A 19325-nucleotide genomic window follows, 5' to 3' on the forward strand; every position below is an offset into this window, starting at 1 on the left:
TCGAGAAGTGTGTGGTGCTAAAGAAGACAAGAGAACAACCTAAGCCAGGCATGAGAAAAGTTTTCAAGAAGAGATTAAAGGGCTGGCCAGTCACCTCAGTTGGTTAGAGTGCAGTCTTGTAACATCAATGTCAAGGGTTTGGATCCCCATACTGGCCAGACACCAAAAACAACAACAACAAAAGATTAAAATCTCAGTGTGAATCTGGTCATGAGTAGTCAACTCATGCAATAGATGTTGGTTTCTTCTAGGAAGTAAGTACTGAGAAAAGAAAGATAGATTTATAAAGACATTTAAAATGTATAACAATCTAGGTGATTTACTGGAAGCTGGGCATAAAGTAGAGAGAAGAGTTAAGAAAATGTATAATATTTTTATTGGGGCAACTGAATTTATTATTTAGTAACACAGAGTTACATTGTGAAGAGCAGTTCTCGTGGTAAAGATAACCTTATCATCTGGATATAATCAGTATGGGGCTTTTGTGAAAAATCCAACTGGAAATATCTGTAAGACAGTTGGCTTCTTGTACCTGAAGATGAAAAGAAAGACCTAGGTTGGACGTAAAAATCTAGAAAATGTCAGCTTATATGTTAGCTGTGTGTCAGATAGTCACCACCAAGCAAAGGAGGTAGCCTAGAACTAAAACCCAAAGAATTCCAATATTCAATGGATAGGCAGAATAAAATCCATTCACAAAATGAATAACAATCAGAAATGTAAAAAGAAATCATGTGATAAAAATTGAAGAGTTTTTAAAGGAGAAAAATGTGGTCAACATTTTTGAAGGCTTATGTTTGATCAAATTAAATGAGATTTTAAAACCTGCCCTCGAGCTCTATTAACAAGATTGTTGTTGATATCCTTTACAAGAGTAGTGACAGTATTTTAATTAGAAACTAGAATGCCATTAATTAAAAGTAGATGAGTATTTTGAAGCACAGTATTAGAGGGTGAACAAAACTAATGCCATTTTTTGTCACACCTGCTATATTGAAGGCATGTTTAATGCTGTTTAATCTCATTCCTTTGTTTCACTGACCAACTATACATCAACCTTAAGGCAAGCTGTAAAAGGAACATAGGTTTCAAGGAATGAATGATCTATAACCGCAGGTGGTGTCCATGGTCTGAGCACGAACATCAGAAGACTCCCCACCTCATAGATCACAAGACTCCTGGTGAATGATGTTATCAATTTTTTTTTTGTTAAGAGGTTTCATTGAAGTTATTTTTAGTAACAAAGCCTTTGCTATATACACATTGCCTAAACCCAGAGAGCGAGAGCTCTCATCTGTTGTAGATGTCTGATTCTTCACTGCATGCAGTTTTCCTGTATGTAAGTCACCACTGTAATAAATATCTTTGATTACCAAATGGACCTGCCTGCTTCCTTCTTTGGTCTCAAAATACCTTCTCAATTTGGAGGGCTTTATACTTTAACTCCTTCCTTGCACACAGAGACTGCAAGTGTACCTAACTTGTTCAAGAAAGAGATATGGACAGCATCATGGGAACAAATAATTTTTATTTATTTTTTAATATGTGAGAAACTTGAATGTTTTAAAACCCTACTGGTTTGTAGAGGAAAAGGTTAAAGTCCCAAATGCTAAACAAAGAAAATAAGAGAGTGAGCTCTCAGAGAAATGAGAGCAAATAGAGCCACAGCATAGATGTAGAAATTAGTCACATTAAACAGAACTACCAATTCCATTTCATCCTTAGTGAAATAAGAAAGCATATGTGTGAGAACAAAGGTGAATTTGTGATTAATATAATTAATAAGGAAATATAAGAGTATTCAAACAAGAGTTTTGCACAAGAAAAAGCATGTCTACGGACAGTACTATTAATTAATATTGCTTTGGAGGTAATAGCCAAAACAATTTGACAAGATAAATGAATATGGATTATATAAACTATTCTAAATGCTTTCAAGTAAATAAAAGGGAAATATTCCTATAGTACAGCAATTAACTTCTCAATAGCAATAAAGGAAGATGGATGAAAATGAAAAAGTCTGAGGGACAATTATTTTAAACTATTTTCAACCAAACCATCTATCAAGAATGAAAAGAGGACAAAGATATTTTAGACATACAATAAGTCATACTATTTTTCTCACATGCTCTGTTTTTTTCAGGAAAATATGTAAGTTAACTGTCAGAAAGGGATCAGTAAACAGAAAATTCCATATAGGATAATAATCATAATAATTCTGGAGAGAGAGGAGACTAGGAAACTATTTGATACTTTTCCCTACATAAAAGATAATATTGAAAAATATTTTACAGACCTCTTGGCCTATTTGGGAAAGATTAGCAAAAGGTACTTTGAAAAGAAAGTGAATTAATAATATGGAAACATTATAACATGAAATGATGGTGGCACAGGAGCCTGCACTGAAAGACCACTAGGATGGAAGACTGAAGCTTGGTATTAATTTTTACAAGACTGAAATCAAATGATAATTTTTTTTTTTTTAAGAGAGTTGTTGGTTATTGTGCTCTAAGGGTTAATTCCAGAGGCCTGGAATTGGCCTGAGATATTTTGATGAAATAGGAGACATATATTCATGATACTGACTCCTGGCCAATGTTGCTGGCTCCATGCAAGTGGTGGTGGTTCCTGTTCCTGATCCAAGGATAAACCATAAATATTAAGAGCCTTTCAGGGGGAAAACAACTGGAACCTGCTTCTAAGCTTTCCAATCCCTTGCTATAAGGCAGTCTGTGGATGTGACAAATCTTGACTCTAAGACTTTTGATTTATTTTATCCTTTCCCTGAAACAAACCGTGGATTTGCAAACCTTGTTTTGGGTTCTTTGAGTCTTCTTTAGCAATCTAAATCTGTCTGAATGTTACCATTAATGCAGTTATGGAAAAGTATATAATTAAAGACTAAATACTAAATATATATAAAATGTAATTATATTCCTACATTGGAATATAATTTTAGTTTCCCAGTTTTCAGAGAGGACTTTCTCTCTGAACTCAGGGTGAAAATTTAAAATAGCAGTTACATTTATCCATCCATCGTGACATAAGGGGTGATAAACTGGTGGTTTAAATTGGATACCGTGTCAGTTTTCTGGTTCAAATGACCCCTGACTTTGCAGATATTTCTACAGTCTGTTCTTCTCTAGAAATCCACTTCATCTGCACCTATGCCTGCTCTTAGAGGTCTTAGTCTCAAATTATCAATTATTCTCCTTTTTCAACAGGAGTATTTCTGCTTTAAGCTATTTCCATTCTTTCAGGGGATAGCTAAGAATTGTCCGGTGACTTTCTATCTCTTTGCTGCCATTTCACACACTGAAGAATATGGGTATACTAGTCCTGGACATTTAGTTTCTATAGGAAAAAAATCCTCATATCCTAACCCAGCACTAATAAATAGGAGAAAACAGAATTCATTTGTTACATTTTTAGTGTATGAACTATTAAAGTTAGATGTTTCTTGTCTTCAGACTTGCATGGCACCATTCAGAACGTGTGCATCAGACAAATTTTCTAGTGATGGAATCTTAGAAAGAAAAGAGAAGTGATTGAATAAAAGGACCCAATAAGATTAAAGTTTATATATGAAATCTTATTACAGCATTTACCATATTACTCAATTTAATACACAATTTTTATTAATTGCACCTATTTGAATGTTCTTATTTTGCAAAACAGCAAGACAGTTCATTATATAGTCATCTCATTCCTCAAAGGGTTCCATAGTTTTCTTCCAATTCATATTATCCTGATAGTGGTATTTTAGAGTTGCTCCAGGTATGGTAGTGGATTCATCATTAATCCACCTCACCAGTGCTTTTAATCTTTCTATAATGTTGAAGTAAATAACACACTGTATCTTGCCTAAACCGATGGGGCAAAGGTTTAGAGGCCGATTGTCTTTAGGTAGCTAAAGTTTTGCATTATGCTTGCCAGTCACTGGTAATATCAGACTCCAAATATGTGTCCTATTTCATGGGTTAAAGGCTTATAGAACTGAAACAATGAAATGCTGGTGATTTCAGAAATAAAACAGGTATCAAAAATTGAATAGCCACTTGGAGATATTCTCTTGAGTTTCTTCACTTTGCATTTGTAATTCAAGAAATAAAAATCACTACCATATCTGGAAAAGCTGCCTATCCCTATACCCTCTGTGAAAGAAGCTTGTTCAAAGACAAAATTCCAGGTGTCTCTTTGGTAAATATCAATTATTGTTATCCCCCTTTGCTATGGATTAAATGTGTCCCCCAAAGGTTCATGCATTGGAGACTTAATTTCCATTGTAAGAATGTTAAGAGGGTAAGAAATCCAATCATGATTTTTGAAAGGTGGGGCCTTTGAAATGTGATTAGTTTCTGAGGACTATATCCTATTGAATGGATTAGTCCATTGATGGTTTAACAGGTGGTCATGGTCATGTTTATGATGACTTCATACGGAGAGCAAGTGAGAAGCTCAGCTCTTTCTCTTGCTCGGGCCATTCACTGTGTGATACCCTGCATCTTTGTGGAGAGTCACCTCCCCCAAGAAGGCCCTCACTACATGTATACCCTGGATTTTGGACTTCCCAGCCTCTGAAACTGTAAGAAATAAATTTTATTTATTTGCAAATTACCCAGTTTCAAGTATTTTGTTATAAACAACAGAAATGGACTAATACACCATGATACAGAAGAAATTTTCAGATTTCTTCCTTTTTTAAGAACTTAAGGACATTCCCCGTGTGAGTTTGTAAGGTTTGTGTGTTGTCATTTAATCTAAAGAAATACCAAGTTGCAGAAACGGGAAACTATTCTAGGAGTTTTACTGTCAAACCATAGAAAAATGATTCACAGTAGCCCTTGGGCTATTTAGTACATTCTTTCATGATAATCCTAATGTTCCTTAGAGATCCAATAGTCAGTATATAAATGCTACATTTCTTCATAGAGATTATTAATAAACTGTTCAAAGTCTTGGAGAAGGGTGTTCAAGATAGAAGATGATCCAATATGATTCTGAAAGAAGAGTCAAAATAGATCACTGTTTGGATGGAAAGCTTTGTTCATCAGCTGTTTTCTACCATCTAAGTTTTCATATTGCAACACAATCAGTGGTGTGGAATATACTATAAAGCATATGTACTTCACAGGGGCTGGTTTTCCAAAGCCTTGCAGTTTCAAATATTGACCTTGCGGAGGACTGGAAATTTTCCTCAGGCTATAAGTCTCTGTTGCAAGATAAGGACTGTGGCACAGCAGGTTGCTGGCTCAAAGACAGACTAGTTACTGACCGTTATGTAAAGATACTGAGAAATTGCTATATAAAGGAATGTTTGCTAATATCAAGCTTGTGTTGATAGGACCACTTAATTGCCTTACTTGAATGTAATCTGGCTTGTTTCACTGAAAGTTACCAGCCTATACTGTTAAACTATAACCCCACCTTTGTTCTCTTCCTGTAACTTCCTGGTCTGGAAAATAAATGCAGGAAGAGAACCCCAATTCCGTGTTAATTTCCCAAGGAAGGGTTGGCTCTCGCTTGAGCATCCCAAAGGGAGATTAACCACTTCGGGATCTCTCACTGCTCAGTAGAGATGGGCTTTGAGTAATCCTTTGCATCTCCATCACCCAGGGGAAGTGGGGTGATAAATCCATGGGGTGCAAAGCAACACAAAGCAACACAATGGAGTCTTTGAGATGAGGGCTCTTTGTAGTGTCTTTTCAGGCCTGAAACTATAAAAGTACTAAAGGAAAACATAGGGGAAACACTTCAGGAAATAGGACTGGGCAAAGACATTATGAATAAGACCCTGAATGCACAAATAACAAAAGGAAAAATAAATAAATGGGATTATATCAAACTAACAAGCTTCCACACAGCTAAGGAAAAAACCAAAAGACTGAAAAGACAACCCACAAAATGGAAGAAAATATTTGCAAACTATACATCTGACAAGGGATTAATATGCAGAATATACAAGGAACTCAGATGACTACACAGTAAAAATACAAATAACCTGATTAAAAAATGAGCAAAGGAGCTGAATAGACATTTTTCAAAGTAAAACATACAAATGGCCAACAAGTACTTGAAAAAATGCTCAATATCACTAATCATCAGGGAAATGCAAATCGAAACCATATTGAGGGATCATCTCACCCCAGTTAGACTGGCTATAATCAAAAAGACTGAGAATAACAAATGCTGGTGAGGATGTGGAGAAAGGGGAACTCTTCTACACTGTTGGTGGGACTGTAAATTAGTACAGCCACTATGGAAAGCAGTATGAAGGTTTCTCAGACAACTACAGATAGATTTACCATACCATCCAGAAATCCCAGTTCTGGGTATATACCCAAAGGAATGGAAATCATCATGTCGAAAGGATACATGCACTCCCACGTTCATTGCAGTTCTATTTACAATAGCCAAGAGTTGGAACCAACCTTAGTGTCCATCAGTGAATGACTGAATAAGGAAAATGGGGTATATATACACAATGGAATACTACTCAGCCATAAAAAATAATGAAATTCCGCCATTTGCAATAACATGAACGAGCTTGGAGAAAGTTATGTTAAGTGAAATAAGCCTGGCACAGAGGAAAAAATACCGCATGTACTCACTCATAAGTAGGAGTTAAGAGAGAAATAAGGATGTAAAGAAAGACCACAGTGCTGTGTTGAAGATGCAGAGGGAGAGAACAGACTTTGGGTGGCCAGGGTAGGGGGTATGGGGTAAAGGAAAGGGGCATTGGGGAGAGGTTGCATGGGGAACGTGGGGAATAATTTCAATTTGAGGTGGTGGGCATGCTGACAGCATTGACTTGCTCACCAAATCTTGGGCATAGGTGCTGACAGTCAGCTCTTGCCCTGTGAATATGTATAATCAATAAAAAAAAAAGTTATGTATTGTTTGCTGTGAAGGTTAATTCTAGGTGTCAACTTGATTAGATGAAGGAATGCTGATAAACCTGGTAAAGCTATCTTTTTAGGTGTGTCCATGAGGGTGTTTCCAGCAGAGATTAGTATGAGCATCTGAGTGAACTGGGTGGGAAAGACCCACCTTCAATGTGGGAGGGAGCCATACAATCTGCTGGGGGTGTGGAGAGAACAAAAGACAGAGGAAAAAGGTGAAGCTCTCTCTCTATCCACTAGAGCTGGGATACACTCTTCTTTCCTGACCATGGGCACGAGAGCTCAAGACTCTTCGGCTTTTGGGTTCCAGGACTTACACCCAGGACACCATCAGCTTCCCTGATTTTGAGGCCTTTGAACTTGTACTGAGTCACACTACCAGCATCTGGTTTACATATGGCCTGTTGTAGGACTTTTCCTCACAATTGTGTGAGCTAATTCCCGTAATAAATCCCTCTCATATATTTATAACATATCCTATTAATTCTATCTCTCTGGAGAACCCTGACTAATACATTTGCATAGTGACAGGAATGATTCATTCATACTGTGTTCCTATGCAAAACATTCATCCTTTGATTTTGAGAGACTAAACATACGAATGGACAACAAACAGACCTTATATAAAAATAGAACTCTACTCACAGCCTGCTGCAACCAGCCCAGCAGTCCAACCCATTATCTACAGCAATCAGCCTAGGAAGCCAGCCTATTATCTATTAGCTAAACTTGTAGGAAGTCAGACAACTATCTCTAGTAACAATCCATGAAGCCAAACAGTAACCTCTGTAACTATAATAAAATGTCCAGAACTTGATTAATAGCTGACATTTTCCTTTTTGTTTTAGCTTCCAACTTATGACCAACCAGAGAAGGCCAAATTTATATCCCTAAACAATCACATAGGTTGTCCAACTTCTGATTAGCCCACCTATAACTTCCTCATGCCAGAACTCTCCTATCAGGGCATACTTAAAGCCTTCCCTTCTTTCCACTATAAAGCTTTCTCATTCTTCTGCCTGCTTTTGAGTCTTTACCAAAATGCAAGTGACAGTGGCTGATTCCCTTGCTATATAGCAAGCTCTGAATAAATAGCCTTTGATTATTCTTATTTGGTTGATATTTGCTTATTTCCACAGTTTGAATGGATTAAAGAGCTGTTTCACTGCAAGGTTTACACTGACACACACTTCTGGGCCTGTTCATAGAAGTGGCATGTCGATGCCCTCCCCTGCCACAAGGCCTCAAGACAGTCCATCCACCACCAGATTATTTTTTTAATTGAGATGTTGTCATCAAACACCCATTAGTGTCCCTTTAGGGCCTATACATAGAATTCTGTTGGATCTTGGACTGTACGTTTTCACTACAAGCATTGACAATCATTTGGCATTCTGAATTAGAAAACTGCCTACATATCAGAATATTTACTAACATATCATTAACATTTAGGCATAAACTCTAATCTCTGGCTTGAAAAATGGAAATTTAATATCAATGCATATTTATTTAGTTTTTATTTTTCAGGCTGGCATGTTACTTCAATTGTACTCTCAATACATTGGAATTGGTAGAAGGTTTTGTTATGTTACAGCTTAGAAACTGATTGTCCTTTTTTGAAAAAAAAGTTATCAGTTGGGTAAAGCATGGTATTATAACACCAATGTCAAGGATTGGGATCCCCACAGCAGCCAACTGCCAATACTAAAAAAAAAAAAAAAAAAAAAGGTCTTAACATCAATCTACCAACAACATTGTAGGTAGACAGGAAAACCTAATAATAAGAAATACCTCCTTACTATAATAAGGAATAATTTTCAGCCATCATGGAAAATAGTATAGCGTTTCCTCAAACTACTACAGATGCTATACAATCCAGCAATCCCACTGCTGGGTACATACACAAAGAAATGGCAATTATCAGGTTGAAGGGATACCTGCACTCCCATGTTTATCAAAGTTCTATTTACACTAGCCAGGCAATGGAACCAACTTCAATGTCGATGAATATATGACTAGATAAAGAAAATATGGTATGTATACTCAATGGAATACTATTCTGCCATAAAAAAAGAATGAAATTCTGCCATTTGCAGCAACATGGATGAGCTTAGAGAAAGTTATGTTAAGTGAAATAAGCCAAGCACAGAAAGAGAAATACCACATGTCCTCACTCATAAGTGAGAGTTAAAAACATTAAGCAAAGACAAAAGAAAGAGACAACAATCACAACAATTCTTTGAACTTTCAGAAGAAGAGAACAGAACTGAGGCTACCAGAGCTGGGAAAGTGGGAGGAGAGGGAGGTGGTTAGCAAAAAATCGGTAAAGGGCCACAAAAAATGATTACACTGTGTAATGTTGAATATACTAATTACCCTGAGAAAAATAAATACTTAAAATTAATTTTTAAAAAAACATTAACTTTTATACATAAACTCTAATCTCTGCCTTGGGAAATGAAAATTTAATATCATAATTCACACTTATTTAGTTTTTATTTTTCAGGCAGGCATGTTACTTCTATTGTATTCTCAGTACATTGGAATTGGTAGAAACTTTTGTTATGTAACAGATTAGAAACTGATTTTTCCTGTTTGAAAATATATATATATATATATATATATATATATATATATATATATATATATATATATATCAGTCGGTTAGAGCATGGTGTTATAACACCAAGGGCAAGAGTTCTAATTCTTACACTGGCCAGCTGCCAATAAAAAAAAAAAAAAATTAAAAGCCTTAAACACCAATTTACTAACTACATGGAAAACCTCCTTATTATAATTTTCAATAAGAGAACCCTGCATGGGGTGAAATTTCAATTGGAGATTAAAATAAAACAAAATCATTTAAAGCTCATTAATATAGTGATGAAAAATGGAGTTCAGATAGTTCCATTTTCACTACTAGCATATCATGATAAAAATGGATTTAGGGATTAACGGTGTTTTTTGCAATGTTGCTTCATAATTTAAAACTGTATATCCTGCTGATGTTTTTTCCCTTTAAATATTTCCGCATGAAAAGCTGAGGAAATAATGAAGTAAATGCCCATGTACATCTTTTACTTCCTCCAGAAATTAGTGACAAAAATGAAAAATGGGAACTAAAACATAATTTATGACTAAAACAGAAAAAAGCTCCAATCAACATGTCAGGAACATGTATAACAAATACAATGCAATTCGGTCCCAGTTGAAAAAGGATACTGGGAGCTAACACAAAACTGTGTTGTGAAAACCTAGCAGAATTGTTTTCTGAAGTACCCATGTTCAGCATGTTGAATATTGGAGTGCCTGAGGCTGTTTGTCATGTAGGGCTTCTTTAATAACCACTCAATAGTGACAGCAGCATAGGTAAAAAACACAAGTCTGATTAGTACTAGTTTTGTTTTTGTTTTTGTTTTTTGTTTTTTGCAGGTGGCCAGTATGCGGATCTGAACCTATGACCTTGGGGTTATAAGGCTGCACTCTAATCAACTGAGGTAACTGGCCAGCCCTAGTGTCTGAAGTCTAGAAGCAAAACTACTTTGCACTTAGAAGTCAGAGACGAATTTTCTTTGAAAAAGATATGCCAACTAGCCCAGTGAAATTTTATTACATATACAGGAGAATGGCTACAATTAAAAGAATGACAAAACTATATGTTCATGGGGTTGTGAGCACCCAGAGCTCTCATACATTTTTGGTGGGGTACAAAACAATACAACCATTTTAGAAAAAGTTCTGGTAGTTTCTTATAAAACTAACAATACATCTATCATGTGACACAGCAAAACTTCTCTTACATATTTAGCAAAGAGAAATGAAAACATATGTTCAAAATAAGATATGTAAAAATCGTTCACAATAGTTGTATTTATAATAGCCAAAACTTTGAACAGCCCGGATGTGTCCATCAATAAGAGTGAACAAACTGCGGTATACACAGGTAATAGAACACCACTGAGCAGTAAAAAGAACAAATTACTGATATGCCCAACAACATGGACAGATCTCAAAATAATTATACTGAGTGAAAGAGGCCTTACACAAAACAGTACATACTCTTTACTGTATTATATTCTATACAATATTCATAAGTGGAATAATATATATTGTCTTATTTTACTTATATGAAATTTTAGAGCAGGAAAAAATAATGTACAGAGCAAAATATCAGGACATTGCCTCTGGAAGGGTAAGGGTCAGGATTTTCTACCAAAGGGTATAAGAAAACTTACTAGGGTGATATGTTTTATGTATTCGTAGAAGATTGAGTTGCACGGGTAAATGTATCTGTCAAAATTCAGAAAATGCACACTTAAGATGAATGCATTGCCTTATATGTAAATTTTACATCAAAATAGAAAACATGGCAAACAAATTTCACTCTAGTTAATGATCTATCTGCTGATACATTTAGAGGAAAGAATACTAATGTTTGAAAACCTATTTGAAATGCCTAAAAAACAGGATGGCTTAAAGGATGGATAAATGAATTGACAGATGAGCAAATGTGTGATAAAAAAGTAGAATAAAATGTTAATAGTAGAATCTAGGTATTGAAAATATGGAAGCTTGCTATAAGATTTATTAAATTTCTCTTTATGCTTGAAATTTTTTGTAGTATAATTTTGGAAAAAATATACACCATCCTTTAAAAAAAACTCCACAAAATGAGATATTGTTTTATTCTGGCTTCTTACCAAAGCAGCCAGTCAACTGAATCAATTTAGAAGAAAGAGAAAAAAATATTTAAAAACACAGGACACTCTTTAATAATACAGGTATTCAACAGAAGGCTGGTGTTGCAATTTATTTAGAGAGAAAATATAAGACAAAGACCACAGTAGGGAGCTAGGTAGACTCCAGTAGGAAGCTAGGTACCAGGTGGTAGCCAAACTTCTCACTGACCTTGAGTAACTTAGTGGCTAAACATGAAAAGAAAATAATCAGCTTCCAGTCTCTTAGCTGAAATTTAAAGGATCTGATCTGAAAAATGGTTTGTATAACTTGGAAGAGGAGTCAAATAAATGCCACTTACACTTCTGTGGAATCCAGTTGGGTGAAATATACCAAACAAGTCAGAAAAAGAAAACACCATGGGAAAAAAACAGAGGAAGAATATTTTGATTTTTTTGTTTCTGAACTCCATAAAATAAACAATGATGAGTTAATAATTAAATTACAGAGAAAGACAACTGGTAAATTATGAAAACCAGTTTAATCAATTTTACCCATTTTTTGTGTGGGTGATAAAAGCACCTAAAATCTACTCTTTTATCAAAAATCCCAAATATGATACAGCATTAACTATAGTCCTGATGCTGTATATTAAATCTCCTGACTTCTTCACTCTATCTGCTACTTTATATCCTTTGATCCACATTTACCCATTTTCTCTGCACCCCCCTTTCCCTGGTAACCACTTGTTTTATTCTATATCTCTACATATTCAACATTATTCTTTCACTTCCACATATAAGTGAGATCATGCAGTATTTTTCTTTCTGTTTCTGGTTTATTTAGTTTAGCATAATGTTCTCCAGTTTCATCCATGTTGTGGCAAATGGCAGGATCTTCTTTTTTAAGACTGAATAATACTCTAGTGTGTGTGTGCTTGCATCTGTGTATGTGTGTGTATACCACAGTTTTTTGCTTGTTTTTTAGTTTGCTTGGTTATTTTGGTGGCTGGCTAGTACAGGGATCTGAACCCTTGCTCTGTCCAACCAAACTAACAGGCCAGCACCCCAACAGTTTTTTTTAATCTATTTATCTGTCTACAGAAATATTGGTTATTTCCTTACCTTAGAGGTTGTGAATAATGTTGCAATAAACATGAGAGTACAGATATCTTTACAAGGTACTGATTTTATTTCCTTTCAGTATAAACCCAAAAGAGGGATTGCTGGGTCACATGGTAGTTCTTTTTTTAATTTTTTGAGGAACCTCCATACAGCTTTTCACAATGGCTGCACCGATCTACATTCTCACCAACAGTGTATAAGGATTTCCTCAAAAGATTTATGTTTAAATTCAACACACTGCAAAATTAGAATAAACAATTTTTTTCAGACACTAATGAGACATATCACAGAAACAAATGATCAATGACATGTTCAAAAACAACTGCAATGAATTTCATAAAATAAGTATGTTGTAGATAGAACTGTAATCAGAACATAATAAAAGACTCAATCATCAGTCAAAAAAGAAATAGGCCTAAGAAACAGAAATTTTAATAAATAAGTTAAAGAAAATGTCAAAACTTGTAAGAAGAATATTTTTAAAATAGTGGGCACTCATTTTAATATCTAAGAGGATGTTGTTCTATACACAGAAGAAAGTAAAACCACTAAGCACTTCCAATACTAATTAAAAAAACCCTACAAAATAATTAATAAGACTTCATTTAAAAATGTTAGTAAACAAAATGAATATAAAGATATCAGAAGAAAAGTATCCATACAGATTTATCACAAAGTGAGAATATTTTCTTTATAACATACAAAACAATGGCATTGACAAATAGTTTCCAAGCAACTTGCATTTGCTAACCTAATCAAACTAGCTTAATCAAAGGAAAGAAGCAAAACTAGACTAAAAACTAAACTGAACCCTATAATATGCTGGTAGGTCCAGTCTAGAATTTTCCATCATCTCAATTCAATAGCCTGTAAGGGAGAACTAGAGAAGTTTGGAAGCAAGAGGTGGTATACTTGTTTATATATATTATTTTTAGGCATTGAAAATTTAAATTTCTCTGAAGGTGTTATTATTTATTTTTTGCATAAACTTTTTGTCAGAGAACATAGTTTTATTGTTCACGATAATTATGGTGGGGAGGATGGGGGTAGAGGAAGTTATTGTGGAAAAAAGATGTCACCTCCTCCCTTACCTGCACTGCTCTCCCCTCCCATCTGCTCTTCTCCCTGGTCTTCCCTCTCCTTTCTCCCTCATCCCTTCCCTAAGAAACCCATTTCACATTAAGCTGTGGCTGACTCCTGGTTCTTTCTGGCAGGCAGGGAGCAGAGTCATCACGTGGACCTCCTCATCAGGAGAAGGTAGGGCTGTTCTGTGTCTTCGAGATGCAGAAAGAGCAGTACAGAGCAGCCTGGTTCCCCACATTGAGTCTTCCATTAGCTTTTATGAGAAGGAAGCAGCACCTTACAGTCGGGATCTTTTGGAATGGGGGAGGGGATAAAGACAGTGCAGAGAGGACCACAGCTCACTGCAGAGGGGCAAATTTAAGGTGACTCTTTTTCTAACAGAGAAAGGCTGCTATTTGCTGGGTTGAGTATGGGAATTATGAAAGCCAAACCTTGACATATGGTTGGAAAATACAGGAAATCAGATGATGTAAAAAATACCACTAATTTTACCATCCTGACAAAGTATTTATGCCTTGAGACTTTTTTCTCAGTATTTTTAATAAATGCTATTTGTGATCAGTTGTGCAATTCTAATTTTGTATTAACATTAATTTTTTAAAATATAAAAGGTATAAGAAACTATAATGATGATGAAGAACCATAACTCAAAATACTACCACTCCGATATGAGTCATCATTTTTGTGCAATTATTTACTATGTTCATTATCAAATATTTTTATATAGTTTCATCATTCAGAACATCTTGGACTTTTAAAAATAGTAAACTCAGGAATATTCATAAATCCTCCACTGAAGATTTTTAAATGGTAGGAACAACAATAAAATAACAACACAAATTGCTCAACTCATCCAATATAGCATTTAAAGTTGCAGAAAATCATTATATTTTCTTAATAAAAGTGGTATCATTATAACTTTCTATTCAATTATTATTTGATAGAAAACTCATTTTGGGTGAAATTTTACACAGCAAAGTTTCCAAAACAGTTTAGTCATTATTACCAATTACTGGGTTAAAACAGCAAGAGTAATTAGTTTATGTCATTTTCAAAAATGACAAGATTTTCCCACTAAACTGTAAGATGAGAGACATATGAGAAATTAAACAAAAGAAAATAAACAAATTTAAGAAAAAAACTTCTAGTAGTCGATTAATCTTATAATTATTGTAAGGAGACAACTTTGGCAAGCACTGAGAAACATTTATTCAGAGTTGGAGAATTGACCTGGCAATAAATTAACCAAAGATACATTGCATTCAGCCTGTTACAAAAAAACCAATTTAAATAATGACGTAACTATTCTAGATTTTAGTGATAATTAATTTTGGAAAAGGTCTTTGTCTGTCTACAACAAGGGCTACTGCGAGGCTAATGTCTGGAATCCTGCTCACAGTGCCAATTGTCTAGCTCTTAATCCTTTTTGTGATGCCAATTGTAAAGCTAGGTGACCACATTAGTTGTTGCGGCTCTTTTACCTGCAGGTAATCCTGCACCGACTGGGCCGATGCTTGAGATAGTGCTGGGTCTGGAGCGCCCAGACTGCTCAAGCCCATTCACAGACTGGGTTACAAACCCTTCACATGCCAGGCTGGGTCACCAGACCCCTTCATGCAGGTCTATAAGCCAGGCAACCAGCCACACCATCCTTGGAAGCTGCAGGTCTGGAAAAACATGGCTATGCACGGCAGGCGCCTGAGGCAGTAAAACACCAGCCAAAGCGGCGTCACCATGTAGGTGCACCACCCATACACAATGTTTACCAAACGACCCTGAACTGGCTCCAAGGCGAGGGGAGCTTGACCAAATTGTTCCGTTTTCCCAACAATCCACCCCTTCAGGGTCCCTCACTGTATAATCTACACATTCAGAATCTTCCACAATGTTCCCTTAGCAAGGATAAATGATCCTTACATTTACATAACTTATTGTCCGTTCAATATGTCCTAAGACTTGTAGTTCTGTCTTTTTAACTGTCAGCTGCATATGTCTGATTAGTAGTAACCATTGGTGTGATCCTGCATGCAAATCCTGCAGTCATACCGATGGGCCGTTCAATGCATATTCAGCAGGGCGACATGTTGATCACATGACTCTGGTGTGGTGCCTGCAGCCAGAACACTATGGGCAAAAAGACAAAAGAGTTATTGGTACCGATAGGGGAAGTTCTCAACCCTCTGGTAAGATACATGTCAGTTTGCCATCCTTAGAAAGGATGGTTGCAGGAGTAGGTATCTCACCTGGTTTATGATACCATACTTTATCTGCTAACACTGTTGGATCTGTAGGTTCTACATGTAACAGTATAGGGGAACTCATAATTGGCAATAATGATAATACAAATGTGTGCTTTGGAATAGAGTGTTTATCTGTTCCAGGCCATGTCACCTTTACTCAGGAAGCCAGGTACTTGTCACTCAAGCTGTAACTTGCAAGCCCTCATCTTATCCTTTTCCCCAAGGCCCTATTAAACCTACCAGCATATATGGGGGGCTTTTATTCTCCAAGGCCATTCCCATTGTACTGTCTGTCCCTGTTGCAAACAGGTTGGGGCCAGTAAGAGAATATTTCCATTCTTGCCATATCCTGGCTACAAAAGCATATCTTTAGTAGTGTTTTGCAGCTGTATAGGTTCTGCATCCTTATGCGACAGAGCTTCCACTGGAGAGGGCCTACCCTTGTGGGGTCTATCATTTAGAATTCTGACTGTTGGCCATAACCACTGTGTCCACCCCTTCAGGGGTGGGGGTTAGGTATATAGCCATAGCCCCTTTTTAAAAAGACCATTGTACTGTTCAATCATTCCCGCTGCCTGGGAATGATATGGCACATGTAACTTCCATTGAATGGACAACGGCGAGGCCCACCTCTGGACCCCATGTCCAGTAAAGTGGGTTCCATTATCATTCTCTATGACTACAGACCAGCCATATATGGCAGTAAGGCTATTTGATGCCTTCACAGTGCTTACCTGGTCTGGGGCCTTTACAAGCCCATACAAACAGAAAACCAGTAGCCGTATCAGCAGCAGAGAAGATTTATCTGAAATTCTGTGATCTTGGCAGTGGTCTGACAAAGTCCACCTGCCCTCATATAAGGGGCACCCTTCCTCGAGTTATTTGCCCATCTGTACGGGGCACCCACCAGGGGTGTGCACTCTCTTGAGCACACACTGTACAAGCATGACAAGCATTCACTACATCTTCCTATTTTATAGGCAGGTCCCATCTTTGAGCTGCCATCCACATGCTTTTACTGCCAGCATGCTGTATTCATCGATGTAACCACTGGGCTACATCAGTAGCCGGGGCTCTCTCCAGCCATCTTACCTTAGCCAAGGTAAGTTTCATCATTTCCTGGACTGGCTAAGGGGAAGTGTCCTGTGACATGGAAAAGAGTCACTTCTTTCTCATGCCCCAATTCCCATAACTCTTGCCACATGGCTTGTCCCCACAGGGGACAGTGGCCTAACATCCACCATTGATACTTCCAAGTAGAAATACAAAGGGTTAAACCTTTGTACACAGCCCAGTTGTCAGTACAGATGGTTAATGGCCCAGGCTCATTTTTTATCACCATCCACACTGCTCTCAATTCAGCCCCATTGACTGCTTTGCCCTGTGCCATTTTCATACCACATGGTTTCAGTTAAGGGCTGGACAGCAACAGCTGTCCACGATGCTGAAGGTCCCATGATAGAGCCATCTGTATACCAAGCTTTCTCTGTGATAGGTCCCTGTCCCTCACGGAAAGGTGTAGCCTCCACCTCCATGGGTAATGGTTGTGCCAAAGTTTCCTCCACAACCTCTACTGGTCCTAGCACAGTTTGCCACTCTTTGGACAGAGGACTCATTGACACAGTGCTCCTTTGTTCTATATATGCTCCCCATTTAGACAGAGTGGGAGTCTGAGCTACACCCATTTTAGGGTTGGTTGCCCACGTGCACAGCCAACATAGTATGGGGTATGTTGTCCTTACTAGGATGTTGGCAGTTTCTGTGATAGCTTCAGTGGCTATCAAGGCAGAATATGCAGTTAGGGTGTAGTGCACTTCAGCACTCTTCCAGAGCTGAGACCAGAATCCTACAGGTGTGCAGAATCAGTTTTGTCTCTGCCACAAACCCCATCCTAACCCCTCCTGGGCTATATGTACATCTAACTCAAACGGCTTAGTGGGGTCAGCTACTTGTAAAGCTTGTACATGCTGTATTGCCCTTTTTGTAGTCCAATAAGCTTGTTCTACTTCCTCAGTCCAATCCCAGAGAGCTCCTTTCTTTGTTAATGCATACAGTGGGCATACCATTTGGGCCATATGGGGTACAAAAGTGTTCTAATACCCCAGAAGTCCCAAATACGTCTGTAGCTGAGCTACCGTTGTGGGTCAAGTGTATGTCTGTATCTTATCTATAATAGCTTCTGGGATGACCCTCATCTTAACTGGCCAGACCACCCCCAGGAATCTGACTGACAGCCCAGGTCCTTGCACCTTGGCTGTGTTCACGGCACACCCTCATTTTTCCAAATGATTTAGTAGCATTGGAGCTGCCTAGTTTAAATCTGCAAGAGAATCAGAGGTTAGTAACACATCATCAATTTAGTGAAACATTGTAACTATGCTGGGCCTAGTCCACTTGGCTAGGTCCCCAGCCACCAAACCATGACAGGTTGTCAGGCTATGCAGATAACCTTGGGGCAATACTTGAAAGTTGCACTGTCTTCCTTCCCACGTGAAGGTGAACTAATCTTGGCTATCAGCTGAGATTGGAAAGGAGAAAAAAAGCATTGGCAAGGTCCAATACATAATGATAAGTCTCCAGCTGAGTCGTCAGCTGATCCATCAAGTCATGAACTGAAGGCACAGCTGCATGCAAAGGAGGCACTACTTTGTTTAGTTCTCGATAATCTACAGTCATTCTCCAGGTCCCATCAGGCATTTTCACTGGCCATACTGGAGCATTAAATGGGCTCTGGGCCAGAAAAATAATACCAACTTTCTCTAATTCCAATATAGTAGCACTTATTTTTGCGTGTCCTCCTGGTAGGCGATATTGCTTTACATTAACTAGACGTCTTGGCTTGGGTAACACCTGTGGGTCATCTTTAGCATATCCTCATAACACAGGCTTTACTCTCCGTATTTGTAGCTGAAACTGTCCAACTGTTGTTTGCATGTGCAAACCAGAAAGCATATCCATACGCAAGATGTGTCCCTTATGGGACATAGGTGGTGAACTGGGTCACCTGTGGATTGCCCACAGGTTGTCCGTCCATTCCCATAGGCTGCTTGTGCCTCAATTTCTCGTGCACAACAGGTTGTACCTGGAGACGCATAGTTTCCCCCAACTCACCACTGGGTTGGTCATCTTCCCCAGTGTGAGCGGCAGGAGTGGCCAGTTGCCACACGTCGTCCTCTAGGACATCTACCCATACTTCCAACTACTCCTCTTTCTGCCTCAAATCTGCCAGTCGCTGCACATCATCTGCCAACAACTCTGCTTTCCACTTCAAAACTTGATCAACTTGCAGCAGAGTGAGC

General features: G+C 37.6%; 1 pseudogene; it reads right to left on the bottom strand.

Moving 5' to 3' along the window:
* Nucleotides 1-3616: 3616 nt before the first annotated feature.
* Nucleotides 3617-19120, bottom strand: LOC134367879 (archaemetzincin-2-like; annotated as a pseudogene).
* Nucleotides 19121-19325: the final 205 nt, after the last annotated feature.

The sequence above is a fragment of the Cynocephalus volans genome, chromosome X, assembly GCF_027409185.1.
Source record: "Cynocephalus volans isolate mCynVol1 chromosome X, mCynVol1.pri, whole genome shotgun sequence".
NCBI lineage: Eukaryota > Metazoa > Chordata > Mammalia > Dermoptera > Cynocephalidae > Cynocephalus > Cynocephalus volans.